Source organism: Pelodiscus sinensis, chromosome 6 (genome assembly GCF_052426305.1).
Source record: "Pelodiscus sinensis isolate ZL-2025 chromosome 6, ASM5242630v1, whole genome shotgun sequence".
Lineage (NCBI taxonomy): Eukaryota > Metazoa > Chordata > Testudines > Trionychidae > Pelodiscus > Pelodiscus sinensis.
Window position 1 is genome coordinate 104,629,949 of NC_143057.1, and position 25,646 is coordinate 104,655,594.

General features: G+C 42.0%; 1 long non-coding RNA gene across 1 annotated transcript in view; it reads right to left on the reverse strand.

Annotated features, from left to right (window-relative positions):
- Positions 1–1,545: 1,545 nt before the first annotated feature.
- The window catches only part of LOC142829962 (uncharacterized), a 102,203-nt gene continuing 78,102 nt past the window's right edge, over positions 1,546–25,646 (reverse strand). Inside the window, exon 4 of the long non-coding RNA XR_016349939.1 lies at positions 1,546–1,658. This is a non-coding gene — a long non-coding RNA (uncharacterized LOC142829962). The remainder of the gene's footprint in view (positions 1,659–25,646) is intronic.

Consider the following 25,646-nt stretch of genomic DNA (forward strand, 5'->3'; position numbering starts at 1 on the left):
TAGCATGTCTACATTAGAAAAGCCTGCCTCGGACTAATTTTGAGGCTTCCCTGCAAAGTAGACATGCTATTTTGAAATAAGCTATTTCAGGATAACTATTCCAAAATAGCTTATTTCAAAATAAGCATGCAGTGTAGACGTACACTAAGGGAGCCTGCCTTAAACTAACTTCCAGGCTTCCCTGTAGTGTGGAGACACTATTTTGAAATAGTTACTTGGGGAGTTATTTTGAAATAATTTCCTAGTGTAGGCCAGTGTTCCCTTTAATCTGCGTGACAGCACAGGTTCACAGATGATTAATCAGCCCTGCCCAGTCAGAGGCTCAGAGCTCCCTGCATGGAGCTGACGGGGTGGAGCTGATCAATCACCTGTGAAGCTGTGCTGCTGCACAGCGTAGACAGAACACTGGTGTAGACATGCTCTAAAATGTTACAGGACCATTTTTGTTTTTTAAGTTTTTTTAATTACAGACTAATACGGTTATCCCTCTGACACCTCATAATGAGATTCAAATGAGAGCATTTTTCTCTATAAACTGTTACAAGTGTTCTATTCACTACTACTCCAACAATAAATACTTCTGTGAAATGAGCGGAGGTGTAAGCTGGCTGCTTGAGTCCTGCTACTCGTGAGACTCAAATGTAATGTTTTTCACATTAGGGTGTGCAGGTCTGCATAATAGGATCCTCTCTCGCCTTTTTTAATATGCTTTGATCAGATGTAAAATAGTTAATGTCAAAATTTAAATTGTCACCAGGCTTTGGATTCAACATCACACTGAAATAGAGACAATTTTTTCTTTTCTCTGCAGTTATTTCAGACTGTTTGTAGATAGACATCACTGAGTCAATTTACATTTAGCTCATGTTCAGAAGATCTTCATAACCATGAGGACTGTAGATAAATCCCCTTTTCCCCAGTGAAATCTCAGGTATAACATGGCAAATACTACGAAAAGCATTGCCTTTATGAACCAGCCCAAATTAGTCTCTGCCTGTGTGAATTTCATTCAATTCCATTCCTCTTCTAGTCTCTGTGTAAATTAAGATTCTGGTCCTGGTGCTGGTGGCTATACCAGACGCTGGCAGCACAAAGCAGCTACCTGAGAGGAATTGCCTGATACTGTACTGCATGAAAGAGAAGAGAATTGCTGCTGGTGCATGGGAGGTGACGTGGGGGGTGAGGGGAAGATTCGGGGGTCAAGGCTGAGGGAAAAGGAGTTGCTGAATGGAGTTGGAGCTGTTGTCAGGAGTAAGGGACACAGTATTCTCTACAAACCGTGCACTTGTGTGGCTGCTCAGAAGAAATTCAAATGCTGACCAGCTGATTACCTGAGTGTCCACATCTAGGTTTGTGTTTATATTGGTGGTGCATATTTGCACATGCTTTGATGCACATTAAAAAATGTATTCTGAACATGGCTGGAAAAAACCCACACAAGGATGGAAAGGATTAGTGGGAGCATTGAACACCACTCTGTTGAGATTATTCTTTCAAAGTAGAACAGCCCTTTGGGACTTCGAGCATCAATCAAAGTCGTCTTACTGAACTCATTCTTGGCAGGTTTTCAAATCTGGAGGCCACAAAGGCAGGGTAGAGTCATCTTTTCTTCTCCCACGCAACACCAACTCCAGCTCAGGCACAGTGCAGAATCTCAGCTTTGTTGTTATGCAAGAAATTTGCAAATAAACAAAAGCTTAAATGTTTAAAATAAACCACAGTCAATTTCTTTTTTTTCAAGAGATATGCAGCAATGTTTGAATAGGAAGTGAGCACAGAGTAATAGTAAAAGCCATCTTGTACCTAAAAAGTAATTCAATATTTAAAGATCATACCACCTATTAGTTTTTGCCACACCACAAAAGAGAAAACTGCACAGTGTTTACACTGTATGATATACCGCACATGACATACCTTTCTCCTGAGGATTCTTGAAGAGATTTAACTATTTAATGCTCAGAACAGATACTGCAAATAAGTAAAATAGTGTCTTTTGGGGGGTCTTTTAGTATCAGCAGAATTTATTGCTATCAATTTGAGTATACCAGTATATTTCTAAGTCTAAAAAAAATGGAAAAAACTAATTCATGCAAATTGCAAACACCCAGAGAAACACAAATAATATCTCACTTCTTAAATGTTTTTCAACTTTATAGGCACAGGACGAATTTATTCTATTTTTCTGGTTTTTTTTAAGTTAAGCATTCTCTGGCTCTCCCTCTCCTCTTCCCCTCTGTGACACAGTATCAACATCAGAAAAAAATGTAGTCAGGTGCACTTTTACTGTGTGCTAGTGGCTTGTAGGTTGCTTGTTATTTTGAGTCCTATGTGTGAATAACACGTATATTGAGATTTTTCATATAACGACTCAACATGTAATACATTGATTCATGGCTTAGCTCCTTTTAGCTCCTTCAGCTCAACTATGGCAGGTATATGTTTGACATATTCCAGTTGAAAAACCTTAATGTGTTGCCTTCTGTAATCCTGAGGTGATCTGAAGTAGGACTATTAACAGAAAAAGGAGCCAGTCTCTACACTATGCTGATATTTAGGCTGAGGATGCAATCAGAAATTGCCTAGCTAGTGGGTTTTCGGTCACCATTATGATAGCAAAGAGTTCAAATTTCATTGACCGAACATCCCACAATACCTATGTGCGTGTTTGCCACTTTGTTCCATGAGTGGTAGAGATGACTCAACTGCAAAGACAGAGTTTGCCCATGTTTCAGACTCAGAATTGGAAAATGCAGGTGTAGTTCTGGCACAGATGGAGACGAGGATCTAGAACATGTTACTAGCAGGTAGATGGCTGCCTTGCTCTGTGTACCTTCTACTCTGTGGCTGCACATGATATTTGAAGATGAAGCCAGTGTTTTTTTACTATGATGTGGCACTCAACAGACTTAAACTAAATTTTATTCCGTGTGAAAACAATTGTAGAATATTCCTTAGCTAAAACTGATGACCAGAACAAAATTCCTGAACTTTTATGAGTTGGTGAATGAATATGAAATGTAACAGTGGAAATTAGTAATTGTAGGATTTTATCTCTCTCCATAGACTGAGAGTAATTGAACTACATGAATAATCAGAGTTTTAAGGAATGGAAACATTCACAGCTGCATCTTACTGAGGCCATGTCTACACTGACAGATGTAAAGTACTGGCAGTTACAGTACCGTACACAGAGCAAAGCAGTAAACCTTATTGGGTGTCCACACTGTAAGCTGCCATCACTATAGTGAGAGTATACTTGTCGCACTCGCAGCAGCTTTCGGAGTGGTGCACTCTGGGCAGCTATCCCACAAAACAACTCTTCCTCTTATTCCACAGGGGTTTATGAGAAGGTGGAGGAAAGGGGCAAGGCATCTTGTATCCTTTCTCAATGTCCCATGGTGCACTGCTTTGCATCCCAGCAACCCTCTGTGCTTCCATCCACATTTGGTGCCATCTTTCAATGTCTTCTGTGTTGTGCACTCTCCGTCCTTGGTGTGTAGGAATGGATCTCCAGCTGTTGACGAAAATGCTGATAGGTCTCACTAACACCTCATAAATTGCAATCGAGTTATTCCTGAGGCTGCAGTGTGACAATGAGGAGTCCATGAAATATTCATATGACACGAAATTTCTTGTGGCATTCACGAAGGTGCTGACCACAGTGGAACACTGCTTCAAGGCTCAGGAAACAAACACTGAGTAGAGGGATCACACCATCATGCAAACCTAGAATTACTAGCAGTGGCTATAGAACTTTTGGATGGGAAAAGTCACTCGCATGGGACTGTGTGCTAAGCTTGCTCCAACCCAGACAACAAGCATCTGTAGATGCTGAGTCCTCCTCTGGCTCTGGGTCCCTCTCCCCATCAGTATACTTAGACTGGAGAAGGAAGTTGTGGCCAAGTCCACTCTTGGATGGTCCCTGAGCCCCCTGAAGTATCCATGGGGGTCTTCGGACTGGCGGTGGGGTTGCCTCCAAATATATCATCCAGCTCTTTTTAGAACCTGCAGATAGTGAGCACAGCACCAGCGTGATGTTTTGCTTCCTGAAGCTTGTGGTAAGCATTCTGCAGCTCCTTCACTTTGACCGTGCACTGCAGTGCATCCTGATCATGGCCCCTTCAGTCATGCATCTTGAAATCTGCCCATAGGTATTATAATTCCTGTGGCTGAGGCATAGCAGAGACTGGACTGCCTCCTCTCCCTAAACGCTGATGAGGTCCAGCACCTTGGCATGGCTCCCCGCTGGGATCTCCTGGTGTGTGGAGCTGGCATAGCAAATGCAGAGATGCACTGAGAACACACCACACATCACCAAGCAAATAGGAAGGGGACTTTCAAATTTCAAAAAGAAGGCAAAGGGCAGATCTCAGGGATGATTGACTGAGAGCAGGGCAGTAGCATCCAAACAGATGACCAGAGAGGTCAGAACAGGCATTGTGGGAAGGATGCCAGAGGCGTGTCATGATGCAATACTACAATGTGGCACCCAACTCTGTGTATCCAGAGAGCAGCAAACTCTATACTTCTCACAGAGGTGGTTTACCTAGATTATAGCAACTGTGGAGCTAGTGCACTATATGTGCCTTGCAAGTGTGGATGATGCAAAAGTTACCAGGGGTTGATTTAATGTGCAGTAACTTGCCAGAAGTTGTCCTGAACCTTTGAGTATTGCTGTGCTGTGGAAATTGGCGGGCTACCATATTTCCAGAGAAAGTATTAGGAACTTAATCACGGAGAAAGATCTGTCCCTTCCTGTCTTTCCACAATTACTGGCTCCTTTTCAGAAGTAAACCTAAGAATAAAAAAAACAAAATACCCACTTCTATTGATGGATAGTGGAACTGTAACTAGGAGTTCCTCAGAGAGTGATTATTCTTCAAAATGATAACACTTTAGTACTCTCCTTGGAGACATTGGGGGCCTTGCCACTGAGAGCAGTGACAGAAGGAGTAAGCCTCTAATTCATGTTGTATCTGGTACTGTCAGAAATATTTTGCTTTACTTTGTCCCCAGTCTCTGCCTATGGCAGAATATGTCAACTTTTCAAATAGATAATAGTGTATTCCAGGCTATCTCTAAGCTAACTCTTTGAGCAGTTCTGTTTTATTTCCAATTCATCCCCATGGATACACATGTCAGTACTGTTGCCTCACTCACATATGTTAAAGCTTGGTCCTCACATCAGATGTTATCTCTAAACAAACATTTCTGAATTATTACATCAAAGTCATTTGTTTAGTCAAACACCAAATATGCATTAATTAAAATACTAACATCTCTATCCTGCTCATCAGTCTTTTCATCACTGGATTCTGCTGTTAATTTAAGCAGTGGTAAATAAAAGCAGTGGTTTTCAACCTATGCTGTGTCGACTGTGGGAATCTGCAGACTCTGTCTAAGGAGTCTGCAAAAGGTTGTTGTTACCAAAGACAAGTGGTTTCCAACTGGGCTCATCCATCTATGTGAAACTTTTTAGGGGTCTATACAAATTTAAATGTAAAATGGTTAAAACGCCATTGTTTTAAAGAATCTCTCTTGCTACTGTGCCATGTACATTTCTCTCATGATACACCAAATCCTGAGGTCCTTACTTAGTTTTAACCTAGCTGAGATAATTTGACTAGGTGAGAACTGATGAAAGGCCTCAGGACTTTGACCCTATGCAAACAATAAAATGTAAGTTATGATTAATGTACAATATCTGAATGTTATTAATATGCCACACAATTAAAAAATCTCTAAATATCAGTCAGGGAAATGTTCAGATTTATGTGATCATATCTTTTATTTTCTTGATGTTGTTCCCTGAGAAGGGTGAGGCATAACATTCATGTTTTATCACTTCGTTACATCTGAAAATAATAAAATGTAAGGTAGCTCTCATTGTTTCTGTCTTCTATAACTTTTAACTAGACTGTCTACATTTCATACTTATTCTAGCATCCCACATTAGTGGTAATGGGATCAGTCAGTCAATGAGAAGGCTGTTGAGAATGTCAAAATAATGCAGCATATTATGAAATGTAATAGCACATAGAAAATGAAATTGAATCAATATCCTTTTGACAACATCTATAATAGGGAACTGAAATGTAACTTATCCTTGTTATATAGACTCATAGACTCATAGACTTTAAGGTCAGAAGGGACCATTATGATCATCTAGTCTGACCCCCTGCACAGTGCAGGCCACAAAATCTCACCCACCCCTCCTAGAATAATCCTCTCACCTATATCTCAGATATTGAAGCCTTCAAATACTTTGAAGACCCCAAGATGCAGAGAATCCTCCAGCTGTGATCTGTACCCCATGCTACAGAGGAAGGCGAAAAACCTCCAGGGCCTCTGCCAATCTACCCTGGAGGAATTTTCCTCCCCGACCCCAAATATGGCGATCAGCTAAACCCTGAGCATGTGGGTATATATTTGAGATCATAATTGTTAAGAGAGATACATGTTAAGAGCTGAAGTGCAGAAGCTACTGGCAGTATTCAATAAGAAAATGCATTCTCTATCCTACAAAACCCAGAGATAATGTTGCATAATTTTGAGTGCCAATTACTAGCACCTTTACTATTAATTATTTACATATAAACACACATCTCTCTTTCATAGAGCACTCCTGTAACTATAATCCCCTGTCCCTCTTTGAATGCCAGACAAGCAGGTAGAATCTCTTATAAGAATGGTTGAATCGGTACGCTGAATAAAAAGGCTTCTGAAAAAAGAGCAGATATCCCTCAACCTCACCAATGACCTGGCAATTTGATGGCTAATTAGTGACCTCCAACCTCCATGTACTAGTCAGAAAGATTGTCCTCACCTGTAGTAGTGATGCATTACCTAAACATAGCTAGGAACTCAGTAGATGGAATGAAAAGGGAAGAATAAGAGAAATTCTCCTTTGTGAAGAGCCTGAGAAAATCAGGCTGAGACATCCACAGGGAACATAATAGGCTCTTGTGGAGGAGCCTGCAGTTGAATACTCCAAGGGGACAGAATGGAATTTAAGCCAACAGGGATGAAAGACCTTTGTTTGTGAAGATGCCCTTAGGGGAGCAAAGGGTCTCTGGTTTACAGCTGTCCCCTAGAACAAAAGTGAACTACTCCATGATTTGGCCAATCATCAAGTCCAGTCCCCTAACACAGGAAATCCACCATCTGTGCAGACTCCCTCATACATACAATGAAACCGTTGCATGGAACTTAGTTGTGAAGACTAGTGATATCACAACGGACTAAGACTGCTGGCGTGGCAAAGATGCATGCTTTACTGTAGCTGTACAACACACTTTTGTGAAGTCAAAATATCTGAACATAAAAATTAGATGGTAACAGACTGAAAAACCCAGTGATGTTTGCATCTGGTGGTAATCCAAACAAATTGAGTTCTCAGTCATACTTGTAGCTGTTTCAGTGTTTCACACTGAGCCAACAGACTTTCTAGGCTTCGAGGTAACAATCCTGGAATCGTATTTTATAGGTAAAGACTAAACCATTAGCTTGTGAATTTCAGACATGGCATGGTCCTAGTTCTAAGTGAAGACTTCTCCTTCACATTTGATGAAAATTGGTTTTCTAATTAAAATAAGCAGCTGAAAATGACAGACTAGCTATGCAGAGTTTTAATGAGGGTGAATTTTGTAGGTCTTGCAACTGACAAGCTAAATTCTGCTCTCTGCTACTTTGGTGGAATGGGAAAAAACATAACCCCAATGGAGTCACCTTGGCTTCACACCAGTTGAGGGTGAAACTTAGCAGAGTACCTTCACCTAATTTGGAACTTAATCATGACCAGTCTTACCTAGCTAGGGCAGAGTGCGCAAAGAATCTCCAACCTTCCCTACCCCTGACTGCATCATGCTTTCTCTTGCAACTACTTTGCATGAGATATGCAAGTCCATTGCTTCTGCACAGATCAGTTGGTCCAACTTCAGCTGGTCCAACTTTAGGAAGCAGTGCACAGGACTGGGTGTTCTCTGTACTTCTCCAATCTGCACTGATATTTTCCAGATCCTCTGCTTTAACCCTCTTGATATTTCCAAACATACAAACAATTTTGGTGTTGCTTAAACATTAAGTCAGTTCAATTGCATGATGTGCTTTCTTTTGTAATTAGCTCATTAAAACACAATTTGTGGAAGGAAATTTCTGAAGAACCTCTGTATCAGAAATGTTTTGGTTTTGACAGACCTTTTATAATTATAGGTACTTGAGATGATTCATTTTACAAACCCTGTTTTTTAACTCAGAAAATTCCCATGCCACATGGTGTTTGAATACATTAGTGAGAGACAGGAAATGATACACAGACTCCATGCATGTATTTAAAACAAATAATGTTAATTAAAACTTTCTCAGAGCTACTGATGAAGAATTTATAACTTAGAAAAAACAGAACAGGAAGGAATAATATAAAATACAATTATTTCTTGAAAATGGTCCAATAGAAGCTAAACATGTCTGAACCAAGTTACTACTGATGCTAAAGATTAGATGTATCTATAAAAGATAAGAAAGTCATGAGGGAAAATATAAGGTGAATAAATGCATCCCATCTTCCAAACAATAGAGCTGCTGAGCATACCTGTTCTTGGTTGGTATTTTAGGGAGGAATGACAACAGTGCTACAAAAGTGTGGCTTGTCCACATGGCACTTGAAAGGAGTAAGTTAGCCTCCTACCTCATTCCTTCCCTCTAAGCCATTCTTTAGCTAATAACACTCCTTGTAATCCATTGGACTGAAAGTGAACAACCCATTAAGATCAACATCCTTGTAATCCAGTTACTTCATTGACACCTCTAATGATTGGCCTTCTGGAACTGTAGAAGATAATGATTCAGAGAGAAACTGCTATATTGTATTAAATGATATTCCAATATCAGCTACTTTCACTTTTCAGGAGTTTCATCCTATCCATATAATATTTCTTACCAGTTAGTGTTCATCTGTCTAGAAACTATGCCTTAGATTTTTCAAAATTCTATAATGGAATCAGGTTTCATTTTCTTAATGGCTTTTACTTTCTCCTGCCTTATCTTGCTTATTTATATGGTGCGCTGAATCTAGTCCAACGAAAACTTCTGTCTTTTTTAAGTAGAAATCTTGCTGCTTTGTTTCCAATACACCGGCTAGGACATGATTTAAAAAAACCCTTCCATCTCATATGCCAGAATGGCCTTTATATATGATCCATTACCCTTTTCAAGTGCTGCTGCAATTCTTGGGTACACTGGTAATTGAAAAGAGAAATGTTTGAAAACATCATTATCCAAATAATATTATAAAAGTAATCATTTTCGCACTGTCAGTGTAAAGGGAAATCTGACAAAAACCATTGACTTTGAAAAGGGTGCCATTCAGTGGGGGTCAGAGGTACTACTTCCTCTAAACTTCTGTCTTTAGTTATTGCAATCCACATGCCAACTGTCATGATTCAGCTCTGTAGCCTCAAGTATATACCACACAGTGAGAGCTGCAAACTTTTTTATGCCATCCCAATTCCCTTTGTTTTTTTGGAGCGTTAGAGTTGTAACAGCTTCCCACTGTGCTCACTGCTAGCATCTTTTAGTTTAATCTTCTTTGGATTCACTGCAACAGTCTGAAGCTGTTTCTACCACCCTGTCTATAGTTTAGCCTTCTTAATATTAAAACTACTGATGACAGACCTATCAAACCAGCAATTGGTACTTTGGAATTTAATGTTTATTAGGAAGATTACAGGTATATACCCCTTTTGGACTGTTTAAGAAAGATTATACTGTTTACTGAGGAGGATTATTCAAGCTCTAATGTACAGATTTAGAGTTCACTTGCGCCTGTCTTTGTCAAGCTAAATCTTAACTTGAATATCATTGATATCTGTATTCATTCTATGGCTCAGAGGGAGCATCTGGTTGGAGAACCTATCCAAGAAATAGTAGTGTGCTATGATTCCTCTCCGCCCCCCCCCCCCCCCCCATCTGCCTTAACATTTCTTGCTGCCCCTGTGAAACACAACAGTGAAATGATCCCCTTTCTTGCACTTTCGGTTCATGAGCATCATACAGCAGGCTTAGTGTATTTATGACCTGGCTTTTAAAATTGTCATGGTTTGTCCTCAAAGGATTGAAATGTCTATGCTGCCTCACACCAACTTTTCCTGGCTTTTTGATAATTTACATGGATTTTAAATGTGAAAAATACATGCTGCCTACATAGCTTTCTCCAAAGTGAGGCAAGATTAATGGTAGCAGCTGAGTGCTTTATGTAGGACCCCACTCACTGGTGTTTCTTTTCTCAGAACTCACCACTCTCTAGGTACTCAGAGCATTGATTAAGTCTATTTTTACAAATCCATTTAACTACATAATTAAGGATTCTACATTGTTCTACTGAAATCATTGGGAGTCTTGACACAGAGTGCACTGGAAATGCAATCAGGCCCTAATAATATAAATGTTTCTAATATTTCTCTGTCGAAAACACATTGTTGTGGGAACAGGATATTCATTCAGCTTTTCTATTACTATTTTATCATTTTCTTCCCCTTCATTTTCAAATCTTTGTAATTCTCTTCCTGGAATATACTCCAGCAGGTCTGGAAATGAAGTACTGCTTCTAGTCACACCAGTTCCCAGGAGAACTAAAATCTAAAGCTTGTGGCAGCTTATGGTTTGGCATCTTTTCACAGCATGACCTCTCTCTGCCCATCCCCAGCAACTTCTACTTCCTAGGTAGTGTTGCATTCTGATGCCATGTAGCATGAAATGAGAAGAAAAATAAAAAGTAAGCTGTGCTTTAACAACCAGTAATAAACTGCATATTAATGCTGAGAGCTTTCAACACTTTCCTGAGCATACTGCTTATGTAATAACTCAAACCACATCCTGCTACAGTTTGTGGAGGAACTTTTATGTTCCTCTTATATTTCCTGTAATGTTACTAGTTAGTTATTACATAGGGCTAGTATCATGCAATAAGAATGACAAGGAACTAACATTTAAATTGAACATATGGAATAAAATTGAACCAAAATAATTTATGAGCTTTGCTACCTGATTGTAGATTTTTGTGTGTATATGTATGTATGTATGCACACACACACACACACATATATGAACCACAGCACTGAATTGTAGTCATCTCTTATGCTATCAACTGAAAGGAAGTTTCATGCTGCAGGGGAAATATATTTCTATCAAACCACTGCTATGGAGACCCTGCTCTTGCAAGCTATCAAAAATGAAGAAATCCTTCCAGTTCCATTGGGGTTTAGGGATATACATAGGTCACTTTCAGCATCTGGAGTATTAGGCAGAACATACCTCCAGGCAGCAAAGCTTATAGAGGCATGAATTTATAGCTGCATACTAGCCAGAGTTGCTCCTCATGAATAATTATCATTCAACACCATTTTGGTTGTAATTTTAAATGGATATGGGTCCAATACAAGTTCCAAAAAGAACTCCAGGTTCAGTAAGTTCAAAATTCAGATTTAGATATAAAAGTAGCTTAAGCCTAGTCTTAGTAAAAGATATTGCTGAATATATTATGTATATTATTTTGGGTAGTACAATATGATTCTTCCTCTGCTATGTATATTCTATCTTTTTCTGTTTATATACCATCCCTGTGATACTGATATGACTAGGACTTGAGGCAAATTCCAGTTTGACATAAGCAAGCAAAACTCAGTTGACTAAATCCCAGTTCTACAGCTTTCTGGATGGATCTGTGCATAGCCCCTTTGATATCTTTGTTTCTTGGCATCTTTGTGATCATATGATCTGATTCCTATGTAGTATAGACCATAGAACTTTCTCCAAATAATTCAAACATTTGACCTTGACTTAAATATTGTCAGTGGTAGAGAATCTACCATGACCCCAGATAAATTGTGCCAATGGTTAATTACTCTGACAGTCAAATTAAGCCTAATTCCAGTCTGAATTTGCCAAGTTCCAATTTCCAGCCACTGGATTGTGTTATATCTTACTCTGATAGACTGAAGATCCCATTGGTTGTATATGTGTTACCTATGTAGCTATTTATGTACTGTATCAAATCAGCTCTTAACCTTTTATTTGTTAAGTTAAAAGACAGGAAACAAAGGATAGGAATAAATGGTAAATTTTCAGAATGGAGAGGGGTAACTAGTGGTGTCCCCCAAGAGTCAGTCCTGGGACCAATCCTGTTCAACTTATTCATCAATGATCTGGAGAAAGGGGTAAGCAGTGAGGTGGTAAAGTTTGCAAATGATACCAAACTGTTTAGGATAGGCAAGACAGAAGCAGACTGTGAGGGACTCCAAGAAGATCTCACCATTAACTCACAAACATCCCACTCTCCCTACCTTTAATATCAGCAATTCACAGACACTTACCTTCCTTCCTCCCCCTTCCCACCGCCCCGCATCCCCCTTATGTTCTGCAATGTGATTTGTCCTTTTCATATTTGTTCATTTTTTTAATTGTATCCTTTGGTATATATGGTTGTGACTACTTTCTTCCACTATTTGATCTGAGAAAGTGGGTCTGGCCCACGAAAGCTCATCATCTAATAAACCATCTTCTTAGTCTTTAAAGTGCTACATTGTCCTGCATTTTGCTTCAACTACCCCAGACTAACACGGCTACATTTCTATCACTCACCAAACTGAGTGATTGGGCAACAAAATGGCAAATGAAATTTAATGTGGATAAGTGTAAAGTACTGCACATCGGGAAAAATAACCCCAACTATACGTACTGTATGATGGGGGCTAATTTGGCTACAATAAATCAGGAGAGAGATCTTGGAGTTATCGTGGACAGTTCTCTGAAAACTTCCTCACAGTGTGCAGAGGCAGTCAAAAAGGCAAATAGGATGCTAGGAATTATTAAGAAAGGGATAGAATATAAGACCCAGAATATCTTACTGCCCCTGTATAAAACTATGGTACGCCCACATCTTGAATACTGTGTACAGATGTGGTCTCCTCACCTCAAAAAAGATATTTTGGCCTTGGAAAGAGTTCAGAAAAGGGCAACTAAAATGATTAGGGGTTTGGAAGGGGTCCCATATGAGGAGAGGTTAAAGAGACTGGGACTTTTCAGTTTAGAAAAGACGAGACTGGGGGGGGGGGGGGGATATGATAGAGGTCTATAAAATCATGAGTGGTGTGGAGAGGGCTGATAAAGAAAAGTTATTTATTAGTTCCCTAAATAGAAGAACTAGAGGACACCAAATTAAATTAATGGGGAGCAGGTTTAAAACTAATAAAAGAAAGTTCTTCTTCACACAGCGTGTAGTCAACCTGTGGAGCTCCTTGCCAGAGGAGGCTGTGAAGGCTAGGACTATAATAGAGTTTAAAGATAAGCTAGATAATTTCATGGAGGTTAGGTCCATAAAAGGCTATTAGCCAGGGGGATAAAATGGTGGCTTTGGCCTCTGTTTGTCAGAGGCTAGAGAGGGATGGCAGGAGACAAATCGCTTGATCATTGTCTTCAGTCCACCCTCTCTGGGGCACCTGGTGCTGGCCACTGTCAGCAGACAGTATACTGGGCTAGATGGACCTTTGGTCTGACCCAGTACGGCTGTTCTTATGTTATGTTCTTATGCCTTGATCTTGGCTGCTACATGCTAATGTAATTCAAACACTATTAAAAATGACAGCTGTAAGGGTTAGCAGCTATCCCATAATAATTTGTAGCAAAGACTTAATGTGGATACAATGGAAAACAGTACACCAAATCAAGATAGCAATGATCTGGATGATGGGATGGATTGTACCCTCAGCAAGTTTGCAGATGACACCAAGTTTGGGGGAGAGGTAGATATGCTGGCAGCTAAGGATAGGATCCAGAGTGACCTAGACAAATTGGATGATTGGGCCAAAAGAAATCTGAGGCAGTTCAACAAGGACAAATGCATAGTCCTGCCCTTGGGATGGAAGTCTCCAGTGTACAGCGATGTACTGGATTCTATCTGGCTAAGCAGAAATTCTACAGAAAAGGGTCTGGGAATTAAAGTGGACAAGAAGCTGGATGTGAGTCAACAATATGCCTTTGTTGCCAAGAAGGCTAACAGCATACTGGGCTGCATTTTGTAGGAACATTGCTAGCAGACTGAGGGAATTAGGACTGGTGAGGCCACATCTGGAGTACTGCATCCAGTTTTGGACCTCCACTATAGAAATGATGCGGACAAATTGGAGAGAGTCCAGTGGAGAACAATGAAAATGATTAGGGGGCTGGAGCACACGACTTGAGAGGAGAGGCCGAGGGAACTGAGCTTATTTAATCTGCAGAAGTGAAGAAGGAAGGGGGATTTGTTAGCTGCTTTCAATTACCTAAAGGGGGTTCTAAAGAGGAAGGAGTTAATCTGTTCTCAGATGACAGAACAAGAAGCAATGGTCTCAGGGTGCATTGGTGGAGGTCTAGGTTGGATTTAGGAAAAACTGTTTCACTGGGAGGGTTATCTAGGGGGTTGCTGGAATCTACATACTTAGGGTATGTTTACACTGCCACCGTAGTTCGAACTAGGGTGGCTAACGTAGGCATTCAAACTTGCAAATGAAGCCCAGGATTTAAATATCCCAGGCTTCATTTGCATGTTCTTGGATGCCGCCATTTTTAAATGCCTCATAGTTCGAACTACCTACACAGCACGGACTAGGTAGGTCGAATTAAAGCTCCTAATTCGAACTACCATTATTCCTCCTGCAAGGAGGTTTAACAGTAGTTCGAATTAGGAACTTTAATTCGAACTACCTAGTCCGTGCCACGTATAGCTGCAGGCAGGTAGTTCGAATTATGGGGCATTTAAAAATGGCGGCTCCCGGGAACATGCAAATGAAGCCTGGGATATTTAAATCCCGGTCTTCATTTGCAAGTTCAAATGCCTACATTAGCCACCCTAGTTTGAACTAGGATGGCAGTATAGACATACCCTTAGAGGTTTTTAAGGCTAGGCTTGACAACACCTTGATTGGGATGATTTAGTTGAGGTTGGTTCTGCTTTGAGCAGTAGGTTGAACTAGATGACATCCCAGGGTCTCATCCAACCCTAATCTTCTATGATTTCTCTAGCACAGACAAGGAAAGCTGTGTTATGAAGTACAATGAGAGGTTTAATAAAGCTTCTCTTTGGGCTTATGAAAATAACTCATTGCATGGAAAGCCAGGGTGTGACTCTATAGCACACCAGCTTTCCACAGAGTAGCTTAGAAGGGGCACTGCTATGGCACAGTGAAAGTCCTAGAGTGCCATTTGCATACTGAGCTTCCAAACTGCAACATGTCCTGAGATTTTCATTGTGCTGGGACAGAGTCTACATGGCAAGTTACTGCACAGAAAGCTGATGTATTGCAGAGTCACACCCTGGCTTGCTGTGCAGTAATTCATTGTGTAGATGAGCCCTTTGTGTACACTACGAATATATCTTCCTGTAAATGATCAAGTACTTTACTGCTGACTGGCATGCTACAGAGCATTACAGCTCCAGCTGCAGCTTGTCAGCAAGAAATGATGACAACCTATTTCCACTTCCAGACAAACAGAAGAATGAAACTGCATTTGTCACGTGAGTGAAGGGAGAGGGCAGCCACAGCACTTCTCTGCTCCCTCCCCTCTTTAAAATTGAATTTCACCTAATGGTGTAAATGCTTCATTTGCCTTTGGCAATGTGCTTACCTGCCTGCCACTGAATTAAGTATAGCACAGGAAACTAATCATTCAGTACTCTAAGCAAACCGCACATATGGGGCTTCAAGTAGCATTTTAAATGGATTGAGGGGAGAATTAAAAGAACACAGATTAGCATAACTCCAAATATTTGGGTGACCTATTAGCCAGGAGATGTTTACCCTTTGTATTGTCTCCAGCCCTGTTGCCCAGGTTAATGAAAATGCCACTTTAAAGTTTTCTGATTAGTTAAGGCTTTTTGCTTTTTCTATTCATGTCAGTAAGCAGTGGTTGTTTTCTAATTAAATTCAGTCCAGCAGTGGTCCCTGGAGAAGATTATGAAAAATGGTTTTGTCTGGAGATGTGATTGACAGTAGGAGACAGGACTGTAATTAGAAGAGAATCCAATCATTTGTTAACATGGGGATAGCTGTTTTTTTCTTGGAGATTTCTGTGTTCATTTTAATTAAAGTGGTGCCTGTGCCCTGAAGCTTTAGAAACAAACAACAGAGATACCATAAAATGGGTTACGGCACTCACTGAATTGTCCCTGCTGCAAATCTAAATTCAGGTCCTGGTGGTTGTTAATGATTTGTATTCTGCTAGTGCTTAGAAGCCACAACCAACGTTTGCATCCCACTATACAAACACATAATAAGGAACAGTCCCAGAGCAGAGGAGCTTGGAATCTAAATTGACAAGGCATAGAACTGGGGAATGAGAAGAACAGACCTACAGAGAGGAGTAGCTGAAGAATACACAGCAGCTCAGTGTGAGAGTCAGGAACTAGAATCCAGGTCTCTCAAGTTCCAGGCCAGTGTACTGTACACTAAACTATGCTGTCTTGTCCTCTTGTGAAGTACAAGAAACAGAGTTTTTGCAAGTTCATCCCAATTACCTGTGGTCATTTGTCTACATCACATCATTGTCCCATAATCTGGTACAATTAAGCCTCTCTGCTTAAAAGAACCAGAGATAAAATACCAGATAGACAGCAGATCAGGACACAGACTGGCAAAAAGCCAAGGAAGCACAGGACTGGATTCTGCATGGTTTATTCAGATGTAACTCTCACTTCAATGAATGGGACAATCTACCTGAATTGGGAGTCCCAAAATGCACATCCCCATCCCATATCTCTCCCTGTCTCTTGGCTTCATGAACAACAAATTCATCCAAAAAAGTAAGAGCGCTCTCTCACATTAGTGGCCTTATGAGGTCAAGAATAATTCTGAACATTAAAATATTCAGTATATCATAAATTCCCTCTAAGCTCTCTTGCAAATATTTCTGGATAAACTTGGCTACTGCGTCAGGCAACTGCATTTGTTTGTCTTTAGCTTTGTGCTTCCTTTAAGATCTTGTGAAATAGTAAGCTGCATTCACAGTGCATCGAAATGAACCACTGAGCAGATTTTCAAGAAACCTGGGTGGTAGATTAAAGGGAGCAAATGTTTCCTGTGTGCATGGGAGAGAGAGAGATAGAGATGTATATATTTTTATAGCGAAATGAATAAGAGAAAGTAATTAAGCTATGAATCCCCCACAGTCAATAGGCCCACCAATGACATGGAGATGGGGAGGACGACAACAGTGAGGAGTGCAGTTGCTTCCGGGCACAGGTTTCTGGGCCACCGCCACTGCTATTGTGGTGCTGAGGGTTGAAGGCAATGGCAGGATGGCCTGGGGGGCTGGTTGCTCAAGCCCTTCTCCTTCCGCTCATGGACCAATCCCTTTCACGAGTGTGGAGATAGACTGCCCACCTTGCCCAGGGGCCTGCACAGGCTGTCATTTCCCCCAGTGTTTATATTAATTTCCTCTATTCCTGAAGTTATTTTTAAATGTAAACACAATGTGGGGCTGTAAAGACTTTTTCAAAGTAGAAAACATCTTGCCTATTTCCAGAATCTGTTTTCTCCTCTCCCACCACCTCCCACTTGCCCAACACACCATAAAAATGCCTGGGCATAGTGCATTTACCTTTTTAGTGTAAAGGGTGAAGAACTGATCCCACTCCCCTTGAGAAAGGGTCCCATTGTTTTCAGCAGGAGTTGGAATGGGGCCTAATTTTGCAACAATTTTCACATAAGACATTAATCTTTCTCCCTTGTCTGTACAATGGAATATGTCAAACAAAGCTACGGATAAGTACATTGGGTCACATTCATCAATTGATATAATAGGCTACATCCACCCATGTTGTGATGATGTTGCAGTCCAGGGAGTTGTAACATCATCACAATATGGGTGGATGTGGCCTATTTTGTATAATGTTGATCATTTACCAGCCAATATTTATGTGTTTTCACTTGGATGGATAATAAAACTCCAGTGCTTTACCCTAACATCTCAAGAGCATCACTTACATACAGTATAAGCATGGCAGTGCTTAACATAATCTTGATCACTGCCAAGGTCCTAAAGCTCTGACCACAAAAGTCAGCTTTACTGAAGTGTAGAATAGGTGTCCAACTGCAGATTCCAATACTAACAATACATGTATTTACCCAAAATATATTTTTACTTTGATATGACAGTTACAGTGAAAGACATATTGTTCACAGGAGAGCTTATGCCACGTAAGCTGTACTATAAACATAACGTAGGTCACTGGAGGGTAAATATAGTGACAGAAGTTACACCAGCATGAACACCAGTGTCAACAGTGCTATGCCAGCAGGAGAGCTGCTCACAGGAGCTGGATTACTTGAGCTGTCAGTTTACAGCAGGGAACTTACAGCAGCACAGATGCATCATGGCAGCTCCACTGCTTCAAAGACTCTAGTGTAGCCATGTCCTGAGAGATTCATAGAATCATAGAATACTAGGACTGGAACGGATCTTAAGAGGTCATCGAGTCCAGTCCCCTGCCCTCATGGCAGGACCAAGTACTGTCTAGACCATCCCTGATAGACATTTATCTAACCTACTCTTAAATATCTCCAGAGATGGAGATTCCACAACCTCCCTGGGCAATTTATTCCAGTGTTTAACTACCCTGACAGTTAGGAACTTTTTCCTAATGTCCAACCTAAATCTCCCTTGCTGCAGTTTAAGCTCATTGCTTCTTGTTCTATCCTCAGAGGCCAAGATGAACAAGTTTTCTCCCTCCTCCTTATGACACCCTTTTAGATACCTGAAAACTTCTATCATGTCCCCCCTCAGTCTTCTCTTTTCTAAACTAAACAAGCCCAATTCTTTCAGCCTTCCTTCATAGGTCATGTTCTCTAGACCTTTAATCATTCTTGCTCTTCTCTGGACCCTCTGCAATTTCTCCACATCTTTCTTGAAATGCAGTGCCCAGAACTGGACACGATACTCCAACTGAGGACTAACCAATGCAGAATAGAGTGGAAGAATGACTTCTCGTGTCTTACTCACAACACACCTGTTAAAGCATTCCAGAATCATGTTTGCTTTTTTTACCACAGCATCACACTGCTGACTCATATTCAGCTTGTGGTCCACTATAACCCCTAGATCCCTTTCTGCCATACTCCTTCCTAGACAGTTACTTCCCATTCTGTATGTGTGAAACTGATTGTTCCTTCCTTACTGGAGCATTTTGCATTTGTCTTTATTAAACTTCATCCTGTTTACCTCAGACCAGTTCTCCAATTTGTCCAGATCATTTTGAATTATGACCCTATCATCCAAAGCAGTTGCAACCCCTCCCAGTTTGGTATCATCTGCAAACTTAATAAGCATACTTTCAATGCAAATATCTAAATCGTTGATAAAAGATATTGAACAGCGCTGGTCCCAAAAGAGACCCCTGCAGAACCCCACTTGTTATACCTTTCCAGCAGGATTGAGAGCCATTAATTATTACTCTCTGAGTATGGTTATCCAGCCAGTTAGACACTCATCTTATAGTAGCCCCATCTAAGTTGGATTTGCCTAGTTTATTGATAAGAATATCATGCAAGACCATATCAAATGTTTTACTAAAGTCTAGGTATACTACATCCACCTCTTCTCCCTTATCCACAAAACTCGTTATCCTATCAAAGAAAACTCGTTATCCTATCAAAGAAAGCTATCAGATTGGTTTGACATGATTTGTTCTTTACAAGTCCATGCTGACTGTTCCCTATCACCTTACCACCTTCCAAGTGTTTGCAGTAGATTTCCTTAATTACTTGCTCTATTATCTTCTCTGGCACATAAGTTAAACTAACTGACCTGTAGTTTCCTGATCATGTTTGCTTGTTCTTATTTCCCTTTTTATAGATGGGAACAATATTTTCCGTTTTCCAGTCTTCTAGAATCTCTCCCGACTTCCATGATTTTCCAAAGATGATAGCTAGAGGCTCAGATACCTCCTCTATCAGCTCCTTGAGTATTCTAGGATGCATGTCATCAGGCTCTGGTGACTTGCAGACATCTAACTTTTCTAAGTGATTTTAACTTGTTCTTTTTTTATTTTATCTTCTAAACCTACTCCCTTCCCACTAGTATTCACTATGTTAGGCATTCCTTCATCAGACTTCTCGGTGAAGACCGAACCAAAGAAATCATTAAGCATCTCTGCCATTTCCAAGTTTCCAGTTACTGTTTCTCCCTCCTCACAGTGAGCCTACCTTGTCCTTGGTCTTCCTCCTGCTTCTAATGTATTTATAAAAAGTCTTCTTTTTTCCCTTTATTCTTGTAGCTAGTTTGAGCTCATTTTGTGCCTTTACCTTTCTAATCTTGCCCCTGCATTCCTGTGTTGTTTGCCTATATTCATCCTTTGTAATTCGTCCTACTTTCCATTTTTTATAGGACTCCTTTTTTATTTTTTAGATCATGCAAGATCTCGTGGTTAAGCCAAAGTGGTCTTTTGCCATATTTTCCATCTTTCCTATACAGCAGAATAGCTTGTTTTTGGGCTCTTAACAATGTCCCTTTGAAAAACTGCCAACTCTCCTCAGTTGTTTTTCCCCTCAGTCTTGATTCCCATGGGATCTTACCTATCAGCTCTCTGAGTTTACCAAAATCCTACTTCCTGAAATCCATTGTCTCTATTTTGCTGTTCTTCCTTCTACCCTTCCTTAGAATTGTGAACTCTATGATTTCATGATCAATTTCACCCAAGCTGCCTTCTACTTCCACATTCTCCCATGTTATTTCTGCCTTCCCTCCCTGCACCCATTGCCTTCCTACCCATCCCTTTCACCTCCTCTGAATTTGTCAGGGATGGGTGGCTGACAGCTCTCATCTTGAAAACTGTTTCAAGACAGAGGAAAGCTAGCAGGTTTGGCTTAGGTTCTTAATCCAATGAAGTCATCAGAAGGATGTAACTAAGACTGTCACCTATTTGGGTTTCTTGTTGGCACTACATGTCCAAGTCTGATATAGTCTTTAATTTATTGTAACTATTACAGCACTGGGCATATTAATTGTGACAATAACTTACGAGTCACCCAGACAATCTGTGTTTTGGCTTCTGTGGCTGTGTGACATTTAGGGTTCCCAGGTGTCTGGTTTTTAGGATCTAGCAACCCTAAATGGCACCAAACCAAAAATTCGGTTACCACAGTTCGGGGGAGGCAGTGGGTCATCAACTTGCATGAGCCCCAGATCAACCAGAGCTACCTCCTACCTGCAGGAAGATTTCTTGAGACAATCCCGTGAGGGATAGTATGAGAAGAGTGAGCAAATATGGTGTGGGGTGGGGAGGAGAGAGGCAGCGCAGAGGTGGAGCATGAGGGAAGAGGAAAAACAATGATACATCTCATACTGAAATAGGCTTAGCTGGAGTTCATATGCAAATTTGACATTATCAGAATGGGTCTGAACAGGGACTGCAAATGGCTGGCTCATTACAATAAGTAATTTTCCCTTTTAGGTATTCTCATCTCCTTATTACTGGACCTGATTTAATTAAGCTCATTAACACTGCAGTAACATTCCCATCTCGTGTATGTATGTATGTATATAGCCCTGCCATTTCATTAGTGAAATGAAGTGAAAGAATGAAGTAAGCTGCAGTCCATGAAAGCTTATATCCTGATACATTTGTTCGTCTTTAAAGTGCCACCAGACTCCTTTTTGTTTCTGCTGAAACAGACTAACATGACTACCTCTGACTCTGATACCCAAGGAAAGCCTTTGCGGGCGCTCTCTTATGCCTCTGAAACAGGCGTTCCTTGTCGACTGATCCATGTCTTGACTGCTTGCTGTGCCGACGATCAGCTGAGCTGGCACAGCATGGCGGACATTTTTATTTTAATGAAGCCAGGGATATTTAAATCCCGGCTTCATTGACTATGTCTGGGATAGTCTAATTTACATGCCTCTGGCTACAGAAGCATGTAGTCTAGACATACCCTTATTGAACCAGGTATTTGCTGAGTGAACTAGCTGGGGTGAGACAAAAAACCCCAATCTTCACCCAAAAATTCAAACTGAAGCCAAAATTCTTGTGTGTACTGAGTTTGAATATGGAAATCCTGACAATGCTATTCCCTAGGTATTTTGGACATGGATAAACAAGTAGTACCAAGATTGTTGCTTTTCACAGGACAGTCACTCCCCTTTTGCAGAAGCAAGAGATTCAGAGAGTTAGAACAAAGCATCCACCTTTTACGTGCTTGTCCAAACATTGAGTGAGCATGATTCATGTTCAAAGGGTCATGAACCTTCTTTGGAGTTTCACTTGACACTATTTAGATAACCTATATGCTAGCCAACAATGTGGTGTGAAGATTGTTTGCATTTGTATGACTTGTTGCAGTGGAAACGTGTGCAGGACTGGCAAGAATTTCCCTGTATGTATGGACTCCACCATTCTGTTTATTGGATCATTCTTTGGTAACACCTCTTCATTGCAGTGCAGTTTTCTGGCTGTAATAACAATGGAAATGTTAGAAAGTTTCAAACCTCAAAAGTATATACAGGCAGTCCCCGGGTTACGTACAAGATAGGGACTGTAGGTTTGTTCTTAAGTTGAATCTGTATGTAAGTCGGAACTGGCGTCCAGATTCAGCCGCTGCTGAAACTGATCAGTTTCAACAGTGGCTGAATCTGGACGCCAGTTCTGACTTACATACAGATTCAACTTAAGAACCCCAGGCATCCCCAAGTCAGCTGCTGCTGAAACTGATCAGCGGCTGATTCCAGGAAGCCCGGGCCCGGCAGGGGCTTCCTGTAGTCAGCCACTGGTCATTTTCAGCAGCTGCTGACTAGGGGACACCTGGGGCAGAGCAGCTGGGGTGCTGCTGGGTTGGTCCAGTGGCACCCAGAGCGGCGCTACGGGACCAACCGGCAGCGCCCCAGCTGCTGTACCACAGGCGTCCGGAGCAAAGCCGTGGAGCACGGGGGCAGCGGGACAGCCCAGACGCGCCGTGGCTATCCTGCTGCCCTCGGGCTCCGTGGCTTTGCTCTGCTTTGCTCCCCGTCCCCCTGGTCTGCAGACCAGGGGGACGGGGAGCAAAGCGGCGGAACACGCGGGCAGCGGGACAGCCCAGACGCGCCGTGGCTATCCTGCTGCCCTCGGGCTCCGCGGCTTTGCTCTGCTCTGCTCCCCGTCCCCCAGGTCTGCAGACCGGGGGGGGGGGGAGCAGAGTAGAGCAGAGCAGCGGAACGCGCGGCCAGCTGACAGCCCAGACGCCTCTGGGCTGTCAGCTGGCCGCGTGCTCCGCTCTGCTTCCCCCCCTCCCCCCCATGGTTTGCAGACCAGGGGGAGGGGAAGCAGAGCGGAGCAGAGCAGAGCGGCAGAATGCGCGGCCAGCTGACAGCCCAGACGCATCTGGGCTGTCAGCTGGCCGCGTGCTCCGCTCTGCTCCCCCCCCCTGCAGATCAGGGGGAGGGGGAGCAGAGCGGAGCACAGCAGAGCGGCGGAACGCGCGGCCAGCTGACAGCCCAGACGCGTCTGGGCTGTCAGCTGGCCGCGTGCTCCGCTCTGCTCCCCCTCCCCCTGGTCTGCAGACCAGGGGGAGGGGGAGCAGAGCAGAGCAGAGCGGAGCAGAGCAGAGCAGAGCGGCAGAACGCGCGGCCAGCTGACAGCCCAGACACGTCTGGGCTGTCAGCTGGCTGCACGTTCCGCCGCTCTGCTCTGCTCCGCTCTGCTCCCCCTCCCCCTGGTCTGCAGACGGGGGGTGGGGGAGCAGAGCGGAGCGCGCGGCCAGCTGACAGCCCAGACGCGTCTGGGCTGTCAGCTGGCCGCGCGTTCCGCCGCCACTTTGCTTCCTCTCCCTGGTCTGCTCGAGACCAGGGAGAGGAAGTGCCCCGTTCGTAACTGCGGATCCGACATAAGTCGGATCCGCGTAACTCGGGGACTGCCTGTACATAGTTTTAAACAGCTAGTGTCTTAGATCTGTAATGAAACAGTAAGACAGCTACAGAATCTTTAAAATACTTCCAGGTAAGACTAATATCCATTTAGGATGTGGTGTTTTACCACTGGTTTCAAGAGATATAGAGTTAGGTCAACACTCATGGCTTTTGAAAAGCCGATCCTTGACAAAATTATGTGGTAAGTACTAAAGTATAGTGATGGGTGGGCCTGAGTGGACCATGCCCCACCCACTTTGCACCCAGCCCCACCCTCCTCCAGCCCAGTACTCCTTCAGGGAGCTGAATCTGAGCACAGGGGCTTACCCAGCTACACCTGGCAAGCCAGCTGGAGAGTAGGGCCAGGGCTTATTCCCCATCCCTCCTGTTCTGCTCCTCCTACCTCCCATTCTTACCCACCCTCCTGAAGTCAGGGCCCTTCTAGCTAAGTCACTGTTCTGTACCATCTGTATTCTTTCCATGGTAGTAATAAAGACAAAGGAAAAACAGAAATCCAAATGATGGTAATAAAGCACATAAGACAACACACTACTAATAAAAAAAAAAGCCATGACGACTATTTATACAACTGCTTTAAGCACAGAGAACTCTGGATGTGTTGCAGTTTTGCCACAGTTTTGTCTTAATTACAACATGAAGATTAAGGATGACCTGGATATCCAGGTTCAAACCTTTGAAGCCAGTTGTTCTCCCATCTAAAATGATCTATCTTCTGTCAGGTAGGCTAATGCTAGATCACAGCTGCAAAATTCTGTTACTCTTGGCCAGTACAGCACATGGACAGCAGCCACAATCTAGGGCACCAGCATGAGTTTTAATGCGTATTTCTCTTCTCATCAGACTCACATCCCAAAAGTTGCATTATTGGCATGGACAATGTTGGTTTAACCCGGCTTCAGAAGTTTACTGGAGGCTCTCTTCCCAAGGGACTATGTAAGAATTCTATGCATGTTTACAGGCTGCATTTTGCTTCAAATAAAGTCTCTTGTAACTTTGCCACTGACTCCAACTGGATGTGGAGAAAGATTTAGGCCCAAAGTGACATATTACTCTAAGTAGTATATTTAAAAAAATAATATTCCCATTTATTTTCTGTAAAGATGCATGCAGTCCTCAAATTCTCACAGCAAAATGACTCTGGCCAAGTTTTATATTATTAACTAAAGTTGGTTAACAACATAGTAAAAGCATCCTGATTGGTTAATACATTAGACTGATTAATGAGGCAATCATATAACATTTTAATACCATGTAAGAGCCAAAGGAGACACATTAAAGAGGCACTTCTGGTTCTCAAGCCTCAGCCTGAGTATTTCTGCCCTAGGCAGACCACCTATAGGTTTCAATTTGTCCTTTATTCCTGAATGCTTGCTGATTATACTTTCTCAATTTACAAAAATAGCTTTATCCTTTCATGAGGCATAAAGGATCTGCCGACAAAGGGTTCTGGGGTCGGCAGATCCCCGTCTAGACTGCTGCACTGTGCTGACAAACAGCTGATCAGCACAGCGCAGCGGCCATTTTGATGTAAATCATTTGATCATTTCCCTTTGCCGAGTAAACTCATCTACATGGCTCGGTCAACAGAGCCATGTAGTCTAGACACACCCTCTATGTTGTCCTTAAAATGGGAAATATCTGCAGTAATCGTGTGGAGACAGTTGGTTAAGGCTCATTTTTTAAAAATAAATTCTGTATTAGCTAAGGTTCAGTTGATGTAG